The sequence below is a fragment of the Amblyraja radiata genome, chromosome 11, assembly GCF_010909765.2.
Source record: "Amblyraja radiata isolate CabotCenter1 chromosome 11, sAmbRad1.1.pri, whole genome shotgun sequence".
Taxonomy (NCBI): Eukaryota; Metazoa; Chordata; class Chondrichthyes; order Rajiformes; family Rajidae; genus Amblyraja; species Amblyraja radiata.
The window spans coordinates 52,275,536-52,293,904 of NC_045966.1; positions in this window are offsets into that span (position 1 = coordinate 52,275,536).

The window sequence follows — 18,369 nt, forward strand, 5'->3', positions numbered from 1 at the left end:
CCAGGAGGCCGTTATTACCACAGTGGAGGGATGTGGGTTTTAGATTGTTGTACAGGGCAACTTGCTGAATGAGATGGGGGAACAATGTTCTTAAATCAATGCTTTAATTTACTGGATGTATGTGCTGCTGGCAGGTTGTCATTTCTTGCCGACCACTGTTCATGAGGAGAACGATGTGGCGAGTCACCTCAAACTGTGCCGAAGACATTCCCACATGTTGGATGGGGAGAGAGTTCCTGCATATATTCCCAGCAATGATGAAGGATGTTTCCAAGGTTGGATGGTTTGTGTCTTGGAAATGAACCAGTAGGTTGGTAGTCATGCTCCCATGTCTACTGCTCCTTTAGACATAAGACAATAGACAATAGACAATTGGTGCAGGAGGAGGCCATTCAGGCCCCTTCGAGCCAGCACCGCCATTCACTGAGATCATGGCTGTTCATCCCCAATCAACACCCCGTTACTGCCTTCTCCCCATATTCCATGACTCCGCTATCTTTAAGAGCTCTATCTAGCTCTCTCTTGAAAGCATCCAGAGAATTGCCTCCACTGCCTTCTGAGGCAGAGAATTCCACAGATTCACAACTCTCTGGGTGAAAAAGTTTTTGCTCATCTCCGTTCTAAATGGGCTACCTCTTATTCTTAAACTGTGGCCCCTGGGTCTGGACTCCCCCAACATTGGGAACATGTTTCCTGTCTCTAGTGTGTCCAATCCCTTAATAATCTTATATCTTTCAATAAGATCCTCTCTCATCATAAATTCCAGTGTATACAATCCCAGTCGATCCATTCTATCAACATATGACAGTTCCGCCATCCCGAGAATTAACCATGTGGACCTACGCTGCACTCCCTCAATAGAAATAATGTCCTTCCTCAAATCTGGAGACCAAAACTGCACACAATACTCCAGGTGTGGTCTCACTAGGGCCCTGTACAACTGCAGAAAGACCTCTTTGCTCCTATACTCAACTCCTCTTGTTATGAGGGCGCTGTCCTGTGTATGGCTGCCCAGCCAGCAGCTGTCCGTCTTTTCATCTCTTTTTTTTATTTTTAGTTAGTTAAAGTGTTTTTGTTTCTGGAGTTCTAGACTTTTTTATGTGGGGGGTGGGGAAGGGGGAAACTACCTTTCAGGGTCCCTACCTGGTTGGAGAGGCGGCTTTTCTCCGGGCTGCAGTTTCGACCCGTCCTCGCGGCCTACCAGCGGGCCTGGAGCGGCATTTCCTGTCGGGGACCGCCCAGAACCACGACTTCGGCAGCGGCACAGCGCTGGAGCGCTAGCGCGGAGCGGGCGATGCCTTGCCCGGGTCGCCGCGCTGGTGCTCCGGTGAGCTGAAGACCGCCGGGAACAACATCGCGGAGCTGCGGGACTGTGGAGCGGCCAGCTGCGGGCAACGGCGCTGAACTTTACACCGGGAGCCTGGGATCTCTCGATGAGATCGCCAGTAGTGGAGCTCCATCCGGCGCGGCCCTGTTGGCTTCGGAAACCGCGGCCTCCAGTACGGAAGCGGCCGTTCCAGGGTTCCCATGCCGCTGTGAGGATTCTCCCGACGCCGGAGCACCATCACCCGGCGAGAACGGCCTGGAACATCGGGCCTCCGTGGAGGCAACTGTGGAGGCCTCAATAGGCCCGACTATGGGTGAACTGGGGTTGGGGACTGGACTTTGTGCCTTCCCTCATAATGGGAACCATTGTGGGGGGATGTTCTTTATGTTTAAATCTCTTATTAATGTTATGTCTGTATTCTTTCTTTATGTGCTGCAAAATGGCAAGAAGCATTTCACTACACCTAGGTGTATGTGACCATTAAATAACCTTTGAACCTTTTGAACCTTTGAACATGCCATTCGCTTTCTTCACTGCCTGCTGTACCTGCACGCTTACTTTCAGTGACTGATGAACAAAGATCCCCAGATCTCATTGTACTTCCCCATTTCCCAACTTGGCACAATTCAGATAATAATCTGCCTTCCTGTTTTTGCCACCAAAGTGGATAACCTCACATTTATCCACATTAACCTGCATCTACCATGCATCTGCCCACTCACCCAACCTGTCCAAGTCACCCTGTGTCCTTATTGCATTCTCCTCACAGTTCACACTGCCACCCAGCTTCATGTCATCTGCAAATTTGCTAATGTTACTTTTAATTCCTTCATCTAAATCATTGATGTATATTGTAAATAGCTGCGGTCCCAGTACCAAACCTTGCGGTACCCCACTAGTCACTACCTGCCATTCTAAAAGGGACTCGTTAATCCCTACGCTTTGTTTCTTGTCTGCTAACCAATTTTCTATCCATGTCAGTACCAATACCATGTGCTCTAATTTTGCCCATTAATCTATTATGTGGGACCTTATCAAAGGCTCTCTGAAAGTCCAGGTACACTACATCCACTGGCTCTCCCTTGTCCATTTTCCAAGTTACATCCTCAAAACATTCCAGAAGATAATTCAAGCATGATTTCCCCTTCATAAATCCATGTTGACTCAGACCGATCCTGTTACTGCTATCCAAATGTGCCGCTATTTCATCTTTTATAATTGACTCCAGCATCTTCCCCACCACTGATGTCAGGCTAACTGGTCTATAATTCCCTGTTTTCTCTCTCTCGCCTTTCTTAAAAAGTGGGATAACATTAACTACCCTCCAATCCACAGGAACTGATCCTGAATCTATAAAACATTGGAAAATGATCACCAATGCGTCCACAATTTCTAGAGCCACTTCCTTAAGTACCCTGGGATGCAGACCATCAGGCCCTGGGAATTTATCAGCCTTCAGTCTCATCAGTCTACCCAACACCATTTCCTGCCTAATGTGAATTTCCTTCATCTCCTCCGTCACCCTAGGTCCTCTGTCTACTAGTACATCTGGGACATTGTTTGTGTATTCCATAGTAAGGACAGATCCAAAGTACCTGTTCAACTCGTCTGACTTTTCCTTGTTCCCCATAATAAATTCATCTGTTTCTGTCTTCAAGGGTCCAGCTTTGGTCTTAACTAATTTGTTCCTCTTCACAAACCTAAAGAAGCTCTTACGCTCTTAAGCTCTTTTATGTTCTTGGCTAGCTTACCTTCGTACCTCATCTTTTCTCCCCATATTGTCTTTATGGTTATTTTCAGTTGCTCTTTAAAAGTTTCCCAATCCTCTGGCTGCCTGCTCATCTTTGCTATGTTATACTTCTTCTCTTTTATTTTTATACAGTCCCTGACTTTCCTTGACAGCCACTGTCGCTCCTTACTCCCCTTAGAATCTTTCTTCCTCTTTGGAATGTACTGACCCTGCACCTTCTGTATTATTCCCAGAAATACCTGCCATTGTTGTTCCACTGTCATCCTTGCTAGGGTATCTTTCCAGTCAACTTTGGCCAGCTCCTCCCTCATGGCTCCATTGTCCCCTTCGTTCAACTGCAATACAGACACTTCCAACACTTTCCCTTCTCCCTCTCAAATGGCAGATTAAAGCTTATCATTTAGGTGGGTCACCGTGCACTGGTCTGGTAACAATGGCAAATAATGGTCAAAGGGGTGGATATGGTGTCAGTCAGGCTAGGGTCTTCGACCTGTATAGTGTTGAACTTTGTAAGTGTTGAAGCTGCACTCATCCAGGCAGTTCTCCAGTGTATCCTGACACATGTGTATCCTGCCCTTACAGCTGTTGGGTGAGCAGATAAGTCAATGGTGAATCCCAATGCCCCCTTCCTGCCCCAATGCATCGGGTGGAGGGATCCTTGACCACAGGAATGTCCAGGGGAGGTGGTGAGGATGCAGTCAGATGACTTGGTCCTTGACAGACGGATACAGATTGAATTGAAGGATACAGCATGGAAACAGGCCCTTTGGCCAGCCGACTCTACGCCGACCATCGATCACCCGTTCACACGAGTTTTATGTTTTCCCACTTTTTCATCCGTACCTAACTCCAGCTAATTTAAACCCACACATTTTTGAGGTGTGGGAGGAAACTGGAGAGCCCGGAGGAAACCCACGTGGTCACACAGTGAACGTGCAAACTTCACATAGATAGCATCTGAGGACAGGATCAAACCCAAGTCTCTGGCACTGTGAGGCAGCAGGTCTCCCAGCTGCACGAATGTACTGCCCTCCTCCTCGTCTCTGCCACATGCTCCATTAACTGGATGGAAGGCAACAAGGACTAACCCAGTGTGATGGTGAAGTTATGCAGCAAACACAAAGGACAAAGGACAAAGGACAAGGACAAAGGACATTTATTTGTCACATACATCAATTGGTGTAGTGAAATTTGTCTTGCCATGCAGCACACAGTTAAAGCTATGACATAACATTAAATAAATTTAACAATAAACATAAAAACATCCCCCCACAATGGTTCCCACTGTGGGGGAAGGCACAATGTCCAGTCCTCATCCCCAGTTCACCCATAGTCGGGCCTATTGAGGCCTCTACGGAGACCCGATGTTCCAGGCCGTTCTCGCCGGGTGATGTACCTCCGGCGTCGGGAGAATCCTCACAGCGGCTTGGGACACCTGAAACAGCCGCTTCCGTACTGGAGGCCGCGGCTTCCGAAGCCAACAAGGCCGTGCCGGATGGAGCTCCACAACTGGCGATCTCGGCAAGAGATCCCAGGCTCCCGATGTTAAGTTCAGCGCCGCCGCCCGCGGATGGCCGCCCACAGACCCGCGGCTCCGCGATGTTTTACTCAGCAGTCTTCAGCTCACCGGAGCTCCAGCGCAGCGACCCGGGCAAGGCATCGCCCGCTCCGCTCCGCGATAGCGCTCCAGCGCTGTGCCGCTGCCGAAGCCGGGGTTCTGGGCGGTCCCCTCAGGAAACGCAGCTCCAGGCCCGCTGGTAGGCCGCGAGGACGGGTCGACAGTGCAGCCCGGAGAAAAGCTGCCTCTCCGACCAGGTAGGGACCCTGAAAAGTAGTTTCCCCCTCCCCCTTCCCCCCCCCACCACCCACCACATAAAAAAGGCTAGAACTCCTAAAAACAAAACACGCAACTAACTAAAAATTAAAAAAAAGATGATAAACAGACAGCTGCAGGCTGAGCAGCCATACCACACAGGATGGCGTCCCCTAGATCCCCTAGCAAAACACCAGAGTACTCTGAACTTTAAGAACCATTTGCTAGTGTGCTTGAGGAAGCGCCAGTCTTGAGCATGACCAAGGTCAGACTCTGTGTGACACCATGGCATTTCCTATGCCACCTGGAGCCACACTGTTCTTGCATGGCCCTTAGTAGTTAGCCTTTAGCTTTTCATTTTAAGAACAGAAGTGGATTACTAGAGGTTGAAGATGCCACAATTGTGCCCAAGTTACCAGTCACTGACCAAGATGTTGCCTTCTAAGTGCTTACATACCAGCTCACCACAGAGGAAATGCAACCCCTTCCAAATCCTTGATTTCTGAGTTGACCCCTGCCGATACTGTGGATTTCACCATGACTGAAGTAGTGAAATCCACAATATTGGTTAAACCATACTTGTTTTCTCTCTTGGAAAGTGAAGATGACATCCCTTATGGCAGATTCCATTATTTACCTTCCTCACACTACATAGGACCTCAAAACTGTGGTCAAGCATTGTCAGTAACGGCTGCCAATTCAGTCCTCATCTACTCAGATAATGGACTAATGACTACAACAATGGCTACAAACACTCACGACTGTGTTCCTGCATTCGACACCAACACCATCGTGAAGTTTGCAGTTGACACAACAGTGATTGGGCTGATCACCAACGGTGATGAAACAAAATACAGGGCGGAGGTGCAGAACCTGGCGGACTGGTGCACACGTAACAACTTGTCACTAAACACCTCCAAGACCAAGGAGCAAGGATTATTGACTTCAGGAGGTCCCATAATAGAGAATACGCCCCAATCTCCATTTACGGGGAAAGTGTGGAGAGAGTGTCCAGCTTTAAGTTTCTGGGCACTCACATTTCAGAGGACCTCACATGGTCCACCAACACCGCTGCGCTGGTCAAGAAGGCACAGCAACGACTGTTCTTCCTGAGGACATTAAAAAAGACTGGTCTGCCCCAACAGCTGCTGACAACGTTCTACCGCTGCACCACAGAGAGCATATTAACGTATGGCATCTATGTGTGGTATCTCAGCTGCACGGAGGCGGAGAGGAGAGCTCTTCAGCGCGTCGTCCACAGAGCGCAGAGGATCATTGGGACAGAGCTACCAGCCTTGGAGGGCATCTACCACACGCGGTGCCTCAGGAAGGCCGTCAGCATCCATAAAGACTCATCACACCCCTGTAACGGACTGTTCGAACTACTTCCCTCCGGCAGACATTACAAGGCCTTCTACGCCCGCACCTCCAGACTCAGAAACAGCTTTATTCCAAGAACTATAGCGGCTCTGAACCGGCCCTGCTGAGTGCCCCCCCACCCCCCCCTGGACTGTCTCCCTCGGATGGTCACGGCACACAGCTTATTTATTTATTTTACTTTTCTTTTTCATCGGTTGGAGCTGCATACTAAATCTCGTTGCACTGGCGTGCAATGACAATAAAAGATATTATTATTATTATTATTAGGCTAGGCACCACTAGTCAACCACTAGTAAAAGGGAGCAGCACTGCGATGAAGACTGCTTAGGCGATGATTTCATTTTATGCATTAACACTATATGGTGGCTAACCTGATCCACAATATAAATGGGCTGGAAGACACAAAATGCTGGAGTAACTCAGCGGGGACAGGCAGCATCTATGGAAAGAAGGAATGGGTGATGTTTCGGGTCTCCCGAAGCATCAGCCATTCCTTCTCTCCAGAGATGCTGCCTATCCCGCTGCCAGCCTGTCCCGCTGAGTTACTCCAGCATTTTGTGTCTACCTTCGATTTAAACCAGCACCTACAGTTCTTTCCTACACATATAAATGGGCTATTGGAACCTATTAGCTCAGCAAGTGCCCAAATTAAAATATGCTGGAAGCAGAATGTTGTGCCCACAGAAATTGATTTTAACAGCAAGGGTGACATGTGTTGTACAATCTCCAGCAATAAAACTCCCGCTTTGATTCACAAGCAGAAAATTATTCTTGGACTCCATCAGTAAATGTCAAATGCAGGTTGCAATATTCTTTTCTGTGCTGGTGATGAATTTCTGGTGAGATCTTATTTTGTGTCAAGATAGATACTTTGAATGTATGTGTTAGTGCTGGAATGCAGGAAAGTAAGTCCCCCCTGAATAAATCAGCTCCCATTCTTCAGTAGAAACAAGGACCTGCAGGTGCTGGTTTACAAAAAGGACCCTAAGTGCTGGAGTAACTCAGTGGAGCAGGCAGCATACCTGGAGAACATGGGGCTCCAGGGATGCTACTTGACCTGTTGAGTTACTCCAGCACTTTGTATCCTTTCTTTTTAAACCAATCTTCGGTATCCCTCAGAATGAACCCGAGCAGAGCTTTATCATGCTTCTGTCACCTTCATATTAATCACATACCCAAGCTTCAGACTGCCTAGCTTTCACCGTATGCTGTGCCCTCCCTGCTTGCTGCATGTTCCATGGTTGGGTGTTTTGGGACTATATTTTGATTCCACAGCGCAAGTCCTCGTTGGATGTGATTTACTGCAATGATATATGGCAAGTGCTGGGATCCAGAAACAGGAATGTACTGCATGACACAATGTGCTGGAGTAACTCAGCGGGTCAGGCAGCATCTCTGGAGAACATGAATAGGTGACATTTCGGGTCGAGACCCTAGTTCAGATTGAAGAAGGGTCTTGACCTGAAGTGTCACCTATCCATGTTCACCAGAAATTCTGCCTGACTCGCTGAGTTACTACAACATTTAGTGTCCTATTGTATATTAACCAGCATCTACATTTCCTTGTATCTACAATGTACTGCATGAATTGTACTGTGCCATAATCTACTACCCTGCATTTTATTGTAGTGTCTTGTGTTTCACACAAGGATCGACCCTTTTTTTTCTGTGCTCCATATCTTCCTTCCTCTTGATGAAGTCCTGCCTGTATGGAATCCTCCACCAGAGGGAGCTGATGGTTCTGAGGCAGAATCTTTTGTTCCCAAAGAATTTTAGATCTGACTTCCCATGTCATTGCTAACTTCAGTGTAAATATTATCACTAAAGCAAGATTGAATGTTATAAGACTAGGCTTTGCCACTGGTCTGCACATGAACGGGGTTCAGCAACCCGACAAATTTGGCCTTCCTTCGTTAGCCGAGACATCTGTATTTAACAGGACATGCGTGGATATATCCATTATGTAGCGTGTTAGCTAACATGCAGAGAAACACGGAAAAAAAACATTGTTATTCAGAGATTTGAGAGAATGTGACATAACAAATACGTCAAGTACTCGCTGCTTTTGAAAAGAATATAAAGAAAAAACAAAACAAATGTTGAATTTGTACATTAACTTCCCTGCACTTCTCGGATATTGCTGGGTGCTTGAGTGTCATGGGGTCATAGTGAAATACAGCATGGAAACAGGCCCTTCAGCCCATCGTGTCCATGCCGGCCATCAACCACCCAATTTTACACTGATCCTACCCTAACCATTTTATTCTTCACACATTACCATAAAACCACAATCACCGTAGATTCAACCCTGACCTGCACACTGGGTGAAATTTGTTGCAGCTAATTAACTTACCAACCCACACAGTTTTTGGAAGTGGGAGGTAACCCAGACTATCACAGGGTGAACGTGCAGACTCCAGACAGACAGGACCTTAGGTCGGGATTGAACCCGGGCGCCTGGAGCTCTGAGGCAGCGGCTCTGCCAGCCGTGCCACTGTGATGCCCATTCAAACCACTATATAGCTGCTGATGTACTTCTGAAATGCATTTGCTGTTATAATGCAGGATTTATGGAGAAACAAGACACCCATCTGTGAGGATAAGGAATAGAATGACTTATTATTGTGGTAAAATGATAAGAGGAGAAGATGCAAAATGGAAAGAGAATGCCATCTGCCTGAGGTGGGAGTAGTAGTGTATGTGTTGCTGGATGGTTTACAAAGATGTTTAACTCTGCACCCCATTCCAAACAGGGCTGTTAGGGTAAACACAGTTGTCCTACACCTTGGTATGGCTGCACTCGGAGTGCTCTGCTTGTGTGATCCGTGTAAGACAGTAAGAATATACAGATTCTGAATGAAGTACGGTAAGGACAACCAAAACTGATATATTGCCTGAAGCAACTTTGAGGAGAGATTGAAGCAATTGATTGTGTATGCTGACGATGAGGGAGACAGAGGAGCAAACCTATTCTGATGATGCAAAAGGGCTTTGTGTCATGAGCAGGCCAAGGACCCCCATTGATAATCCACAGGGTGTACAGCACTGAACCTGATCTACTCTAAATTTGCCTGGACTTCCTCTGCATGTGCAATAGATGGATCTACATGGACTGGGCCCACAACCAGCAGGCACTGGCACGTTCTCAGCACCCATGGGTCTGTAGAGCCAGTCACACCGACCTGCCAAAGCCTCTATTCAGATGGCATGGTCGCAGACAAGAGATGGCTTCAGGATGTGTAATACAGAGGTTGCTTCACAGCCGCTGGGTTACTCCAGCAATCCTGCATCAGCAGTTCCTTGTGGCACCAGCGGTCACTTTCCTTGGAATAAACTGTGGACCAATCCTTCCGATCAATCTTTGGAACACTTAAACAAATATATAGGTGTTAACAACAATATTTTATTTTTCAACTATTACTACCTATTGTTTCTATAACAATTTGTCATTTTAATTAATGCATATTAAAATAATCATAGAACTAATTTGCACCATCTGGCCTGCTAGAAGGGTCTTGACCCGAGGCGTTGCCTATTCCTTTTCTCCAGAGATGCTCCCTGACCCGCTGAGTTACTCCAGCATCTCCTGCTAATTTACTGCTGGACTCAGTTTACAGCCAGAGCTTTCTTGGCTTTGGGAAGATAGCTCAGGACTGAGTCGTGGGATTTGTCTAATGTTGACCTCTACATAATCGCCAGCTTGCCTCTGAATCAGTGGCAAGATCCAAACCCCCCTCGCTTTAGACTTCACTTTGGACTTTAGAAATACAGCCTGGAAACTGGCCAATTCGACCCGCCAAGTCCGCACGAGACCAGTGTTCACCCCTTACACGAGCACTGTCCGACACACTAAACCAGTGTTCACCTCTTACACGAGCACTGCCCGACACACTAGACCAGTGTTCACCCCTTACACGAGCACTGTCCGACACACTAGGGAAATTTATAATTTTTACTGAAGCCAATTAACCTACATTCATCTATGTCTTTGGAGTGTGTGAAGAAACCAGAGCTCCCGGAGAAAACCCACGTGGTCACAGAGAGAATGTACAAACTCTGTACAGACAGCAGTCGAGGTCAGGATTGACCCGAGTCTCTGGCGCTGTAAGGCAGCAATTCTACCACCGCAAAATCTACTCTTAGATTCCCCCGAATGACTGAAGGAGAATCAAATGTCAAACCTGTGACGATTTGAAAGTTGCAATACCAATTCATGTTAATACATCCATTCGGTTTAATATTTAGTTGTTACAATTTCAGATTCAGGTTCAGATCCAGATTCAAAATGTTATTGTCATTGTGCAGTGTACTACAGAGACAACAAAATGCCATTAGCATCTCACCCAGAAGTGCGAACACAGAATAATGGAACAGTAAATATATATGTGTATATACAGTAGTAGTAGTGCAATTTCCAGGGAGGGAGAGAGATCAGTCACTGGGGAAAGAGTGTCCAGGGGGGGGGGGGGGGGGGGGGGGGGGGGGGGGGGGGGGGGGGGGGGGGGGGGGGACTGGCAATCACCAAGGCGTAGAGTTAAGTAGGGTAACAACCGCAGGGAAGAAGCTGTTCCTGAACCTGCTGGTCCGGGAACGGAGAGACCTGTAGCGCCTCCCAGATGGGAGGAGGGTAAACATTCTGTGGTTGGGGTGAGAGCAGTCCGTGACGATGCTGAGCGCCCTACGCAGACATCGCTTGCTCTGGACAGCCTCAATGGAGGGGAGTGAGGAACCGTGATGCATTGGGCAGTTTTCACCACCATCTGCAGTGCTTTCCGGTCGGAGACAGAGCAGTTGCCATACCATACTGTGATACAATTAGTAAGCATGCTCTGGATGGCGCAGCGGTAGAAGTTCACCAGAATCTGAGGAGACAGATGGACCTTCTTCAGTCTCCTCAGGAAGAAGAGACGCTGGTGAGCCTTCTTAATCAGTGTTGAGGTATTGTGGGTCCAAGAGAGGTCAAGAGAGATGTTGACCCCCAGAAACCTGAAGCTGGAAACACGTTCCACCTCCGTCCCGTTAATATGGATGGGGGTGTGCGTGCCGCCCCTAGATCTTCTATAGTCCACAATGAGCTCCTTGGTCTTCTTGGTGTTAAGGGCCAGGTTGTTGTCAGCGCACCATGCTGCTAGGAGCTGGACCTCCTCCCTATAGGCCGACTCATCGTTGTTGCTGATGAGGCCAATCACTGTTGTATCATCTGCATACTTGATGATGGTGTTAGTACCATGCACAGGTGTGCAGTCGTAGGTGAAGAGGGAGTAGAGGAGAGGGCTCAGCACACAGCCTTGTGGAACGCCGGTGTTCAGGGTGAGGGTTGAGGAGGTGACATTGTCTAACCTAACAGACTGGGGTCTGTTGGTTAGAAAGTCCTACATCCAATTGCAGAGGGAGGGGTCGATGCCCAGGTCGTTGAGTTTGGTGATCAGTTTGGAGGGGATAATGGTGTTGAATGCTGAGCTAAAGTCGATGAACAGCATTCTCACGTAGGTGTCTCTGCATCGAGGTGGGAGAGGGCGGAGTGAAGTGCCGTGGAGATGTCATCCTCCGTACTCCTGTTCTGGCGGTAGGCGAACTGATGGGGGTCCAGTGTGGGAGGTAGGCAGCCTTTGAGATGTTCCAGGACCAGCCTCTCGAAGAGTTCTTCCTGTGATAAGGCAAATTCCTCCCACATCACCGGCACTATATATAGATGAACTCTCCTATGTTTCGGCACAACTTGGCTCAGTGCCTATACTTCATATCAACTTCACTGAATTATATTGACTTCGAGGTACCTGAGGTCAAAAGAACTTATGTAAATAAATTCTTCATTCTGCCACCTATGTGGCTTTGTTCCAAGTCACACCAAATCTAAGCTATACCTGCACATGAGACAGATCTAGGATTTTCCCCTGAATACCACAAAAACAAAGCACCCAACCACCTTTGAAACAATGACTATATCTCTGATTATTTACAGGGAGCTCATCATAACCATAGGCTCACTTTACACTAAGCATTTGTCATTTGTGCTCAACTGCTAGGTGAGGGGAATGAAAACATCCTGTGATATTTTATGATAATCATAGCAGTCAAATATCATCTCTTCTGCTGAAAGGATTTATCACTTTTGACAGTGCAGAGATTAGCAGATAAAAGGTTTGCAGTGAGAGCCCCCATCAACACAAAGGTTGTTATCAAGGTTGACATTCCAGTGACGAGCTGTAATATACTCCTTTATCTCAATGTGCACAGGAAACAACGTTCAAAAGGAAAACTCCTTTGGGAAAATTGCTGCACTTCTCAAAGCTTTGAGTGGGAGAACCTGGAATCTCGTCCTTGGCTTTCCTTCACTTTCCCAAAATCAATTGGGGAGCAGAAAGAGGAGGTTTAATCAACTCTACCCTAGTGATTTGAGAGCAGGCAACGTGGACAAAGTGCACAGAGCAATTTCCTCACAGAGTGGTCTATCACCGGGCACTGTGGAGTGAAAAGACTGATTCGACAAACAGTCACTCCGGTTGCGTAGTGTTGCTGCACACCTGTGGGGCGTAGTCATGAGATCGTTCATGCAGCTTTTTCCTGGATATGTCTCTATGGTTCAATGATTCAATGGTTTCTTTATTGTCACATGTACCAGGTTCAGTGAAATACATATTTTTTTGCACACAGCTCAGTAAGACTATCCCTGTACACAAGCACAATCCCCTGGTTAGTACAGACTGTGCAGATCATGCACTGAGACCATATGCAAGAAGTGCCATCTTGGCGCCATTGCACAGTCCCAGCTGTAGTTGGCCACAGAGGCCCATTGCAGCCATCGCCTCCATCCGGTCGTCCCATGATCCAATGTCCCTGTCCACACCCGGCCCTCTTCAGCCCTCATTCCCTGGGGGGACGTCTCCCACAGCCGACCTCGAGGGCGCAGAAGGCACAACACCCCGGTTATTCTTACTGGGCCCTTTGTCCAGCACCCACTGGCTTTGCTGTATCCATTGGTGTCACTGTCTCCCTCCACCTCCTCTCCCATTCCCAGTCTATGAGGCGAGCTGGGGCCGGGCTCCTGCTCACCCCGATTAACAATCCATGATTAGAGTGAAGATAGCTTAATTACACTATCCTTATTCAGGATTTTTGTAGACAAGATGGGGATACTTGAACAATGTAAAATGACCGAGTTAACTTTGGGTGAAAAGTCTGACATATGTGTAAACCGATTTTAAAAACATTTTTGATATGGACAGTAGTAAATGGTGGTGCAGTGGCTGAGCAGGTAGTGCTGCTGCCTCATGGCCACAGTGACTCGGGTTCAGTCCTGACCTCGGATGCTGTCTGTGTGGAGTTTGCACATTCTCCCTGCGTTTCCTTTGGTACTCCAATTCCCTCCCACATCCCAAAGATGTACAGGTTAGTAGATTAATTAGCTGCTCTAAATTGTCCCAATATGTAGGCAAGGGGTAGAATCTAAGAGGAGCTGATGGCAAGAGGAGGAGTTTTCCAGGGTAATATGTAGCAATGTTACAAAATTTTGAGATTTTTAAAATCAAGTCTGTAACTTATCCCATCAGATAAAGCATAAAAATAAGTTTAATTTGACACCTAATTCACTTTCATATCTCAAGTATTTAAAAAGTTATGGCCATTTTCATACTGGGAAATGAGCATCTTGTTCCCTATTGACTTTCTATGGACATAACAAAAAAGCTGTGATCGTGAACAGTCAAAAGCCCATAACTTTCTTAAAAATTAAGAGAACTGAATGAAATTTTCAGTTATCATAGATTGAAGCATTCTGAAACAAATATAAAATAATCTTACTTGGATGACCTGAAATTAAAGCATATAATTAGTTAGTTACCTAATTGTAGCTAATTTCAGACTTCAATGACTAGATCTAAACACCTATCCATTTCTTAATAAATGATTAACATTTTTAAATAGCCTAAATGTCCAAATAATATTCACAAATAATTCACAATAAAACATGATTTTTAAATCTCATTTACATTAATTTATAGGCCAAATGGAAGGAATTTAGTGTTCAATTGCTGTAAATAAATGCCCATTTAAATCAGCTTTCCAGTGGGTCCCTGTGGAACGCGCTGGTTTAGAACGTTCACATTGCGGTAGATTTGTGCCTCAAATGCCCAGAAAAATACTGCGCGATATAATGGGCCCAAATTGAGCTACTCGCAATATTAAATTTTGTATAAAAGGATCTGTAGAAGCCCTTTTGAATGTAAAAATATACAACCTACCTTCTGCTATTTTCTTTATGAGACCCTGCGGCTGCTGACGGTCGCGGGTTTAAAGATTGATTTTTAAACTACTATAACTATTATTCAAGGCCTTTAAACCTAATAATAGCTTTTGCGACGGGGTCTTCCAGCGATTTTTCGTTAATAATTAACTAGGCTGAACATTTTCGATTGGAACAGCTTAGAGAAAATCGCGTTTTAAACCCGCCCCCTCTAAACGGCGCCAAAATCGCGCACAACCTCAGCGGCAGATATTCAGCGACGCTTCAGGTAGGCTTTGCAACATACCTATAATATGGGGAGAATAAAATAAGGTGATTTATGTAGCATTGGTGTACAGTAAATGGTTGGTTGAGAAGGCTGGTACAGAAGGTGGGTTGAAGGACCTGTGTCTGTGCTGTATGTCTTAATGACAATAGCACAATGATTTTATATTCTAAGGGAGAGGAAGCATGCTGGTGGTGAACAGATGTACTGAAGGAATGCAAATAATAGGTTTCCCAGGGTTTTGCCTGAGGAACTATATTGTTACTGACTTACATTAATCATTTGGACTTCAAGGAATATGATGCAGTTTTGAAACCTGAATATCTTTAAACCTTGGAAATGTATTAAATAGTTGGAAAATTAATAATGCACTTCACAAGGATGCAAACAGGATGATGAAACAGTGGTCACATGGTTGACAAATTTCAAAGCAGAAAGTGTAAGGCAAAATATTTTGATAGAAGAAGGAAAGATAATTTAAAAATAAATGTACGATATAAAGAGTGTGCAGAAAGAGTGTGGTTTGAGCTGATGTGTGTCCGAATCTTTGATCATCAGGAGAGATTAATAAAACAGTTGAAGAAAGTTGAAGAAAGGTGACTGTAAGCCTAAAGTTCACAGATAATCCAGGGAAACTTCAGCAGGTCAGACAGCATCTACGGAGTGAGCAGCGGAGCTAATGCTTCAGGCACGTGATCTTTCATCGGAAGTAGAGAAAAGATAGAATTGTTGGTGGTTACAATAGAATTAAGCAAGTTTTAAGAATGGGAAATAGTTGGGGAGACTTAGTGTGGCACAATGGTGCTGCGGTAGAATAAAGAGAAAGCAGATTCATCGGGGCTGGATATTGTCATCTTTTGTTGGTGGTTACAATGGGAAATGCTGGGGTTCAGCCCCAGATTTCCATGCATGTGTTTTCAAGCATGGAAATCAGAGACTTGCTTACTGATAGGTGGCACCGTATCTGTCGCCATGGTCTGCCATTAGACTCCATATCTGTACACTAGTGGAACCTTAGATACACTGGGGAGTCGACCCCTGAATCAGAGCTATTCAGATTCTGAGACCCCCACTGACATCAATAGTTTGTAGGCTGAAATTTTGAAGGCAGGGGGAAAGGTGGAAATGTTTTTAATCATGGATATAGAGAACCAGAAAGTCATAGAGTTTTAGAGCATGGAATCAAGCCCATGGGCCCAAGAGGCCACATCAAACTTCAGAGACCATTTACACTAATCCTACACAAATTCCACATTTTGTTATCGACCCTCCTTATTATATATATTTTTTAAGATTAATCATATTAATGGTTTATTTCAACCTAAATAGAACATGGAACAAGCATAGGAACAAACCCTCCAGCCCTTAATGTCTGTGCTGAATATGACGCTGTTAAACTGGGATAGTATTTAATGGTATGCAAAAAAATTGATTTCACTGTACTTGGTATATGTATAGAAAGGTACCATTGAAGCCTTCCCACAACTGATGGGTGACTGATGTGATTTGGAGTATTTTGAGCAGTTTTGGGACCCATATCTGAGGAGTGATGTGCTGGCATTGGGGAGAGTCCAGAGGATGTTTATGAGAATGATCCCGTGGGTGGTCGGGTTAACGTATGACGATCACTTGACTGCTCCGGGCCTGTACTTGTAGGAGTTTAGAAAGGTGAGGGGGGGATCTAATTGAAAATTACTGAATAGTGAAAGGCCTGGATAAAGTGGATGTGGAGAGGATGTTTCCACGAGTGAGAGACTCTAGGACCAGAGGACACAACCTCGGAATAAAAGGATGCACCTTTAGAAAGGAGATGTGGAGGAAGTCCTTTAGCCAGAGGGTGATAAATCGGTGGAATCCATTGCCACAGACATCTGTGGTCATTGGGTATTTTAACAATTGGAGATTGGCAGGTTCTTGATTAGTAAGGGTGTTAAGGGGAGAAGGCATGCGAATGGGGTAACAGGGAAAGATGCGAATGGGGTAACAGGGAAAGATAGATCAGCCATGGTTGAATGACAAAGTAGACGATGTGCTGAATAGACTAATTCTGCTTCTATGATTTGTGAAATTATGAACATATGACCTTGTATTTTTCTTCTTGGAGCTCCTGTTTCTTCACATTTCCCAAGATGTGCAGGTTGCTAGTTTAATTGGTCAGTGTACATTTCTCCAATGTGGGTTAGAGGCAGGATCTTGGAGGAATGAATGGATGAATGAATGAATGAATGAATGAATGAATGAATGAATGAATGAATGAATGAATGAATGAATGAAGGAATGATGGAATGAATGAATGAATGAATGAAGGAATGAAGGAATGAAGGAATGAATGAATGAATGAATGAATGAATGAATGAATGAATGAATGAATGAATGAATGCTTTATTTCGGTCATACATTAAAAAGAACAAAACTTTACAATCTGTGTGAATATGAACCAACACTGTATCCATTTCACACAACGTTCACATAATCAATGACCGAAAAAGGAATTTGCTGAAGCCACAAACCTTATTTTTGCCTATCCTATATTGATAAGGAATTGATAAGGATGTGGGAAAAATAAAAACAAGATGAATGTAGGATCCATACAGAAGGGTGGCATCAGTGGGCTGAGGGCCTGTCTCCATTGTGTGTCTCTCTATAACTTCATGTTGAATGAAATGTGCTGAAGCTTTCACAGGATCATGTTGAGTTTAATTCAAATGGTGTAAGAAAGAGAGATCAGAGTGGGAGTGAAATAATAGATTAAAGTGACAGGTAATGGAAGGTTGGATGTTCCTGGCGAACTGGGCATGAGTGTTCCAACAAGCATTCGCTCACTCTACCTTTGGTCTCTAAGATATAAAAGAGACTACAATGTGAGAAGTGAATGCAGAGCACTGAAGTGAAAGAAGTAAATCACCTTGCACCCATGTGTACGTTAGGGGGCCCTGAGTGGTGAGAGGAGAAAAAGTTAAAGGGCTTTCAAGATGCGCAGCAAAAGCCCAGGAAAGGGACGAGTGTGTTGGTGGTGATGATGACACGTGAAGGGGAAACTGGCTTTATAAAAAAACAACATGGAATTCCAGGGGCAGGAAGTTGTTTTAAACTCATATGAGCTTGTTCCCAGCTGGAGTGCTGTGTCGAATATGGAATGAAAGATTGCAATGGTTTGGAGAGGCATTAAAGACATCTACTAGAATATCCCAGGAATGAACAAGTATGGTAATGTGGCTATTCTCCTTTGAACTGGGAAGAGTAGGGGAGATTTGATAGAGATGTTTAAAATCAAGCAAAACGTACGACGTATAAATAAAGAATGTGTTTCCAGTTGCAAGAGCATTAAGGACCAGAAGATAGTGATTTAAGATGATTGTCAAGCCAACCAGAGGGATTGTGAGGATTTTTAAAAATTATAATACAACATATAATTAATTAGGGTATAGAAGGATATGGTTGTGGAAACAGATTCAGCATTAGTTTTCAAAAATGATGAATACTTGGAGGGGGGAAAAGCTGGAAAGTTGGCGAAAAGCCAAGTAGTGAACCAACTACATTGCTTTATTGAAAAAAGCCAACACCTCGAACTGTGAGACAGAAGTTTCTCAGA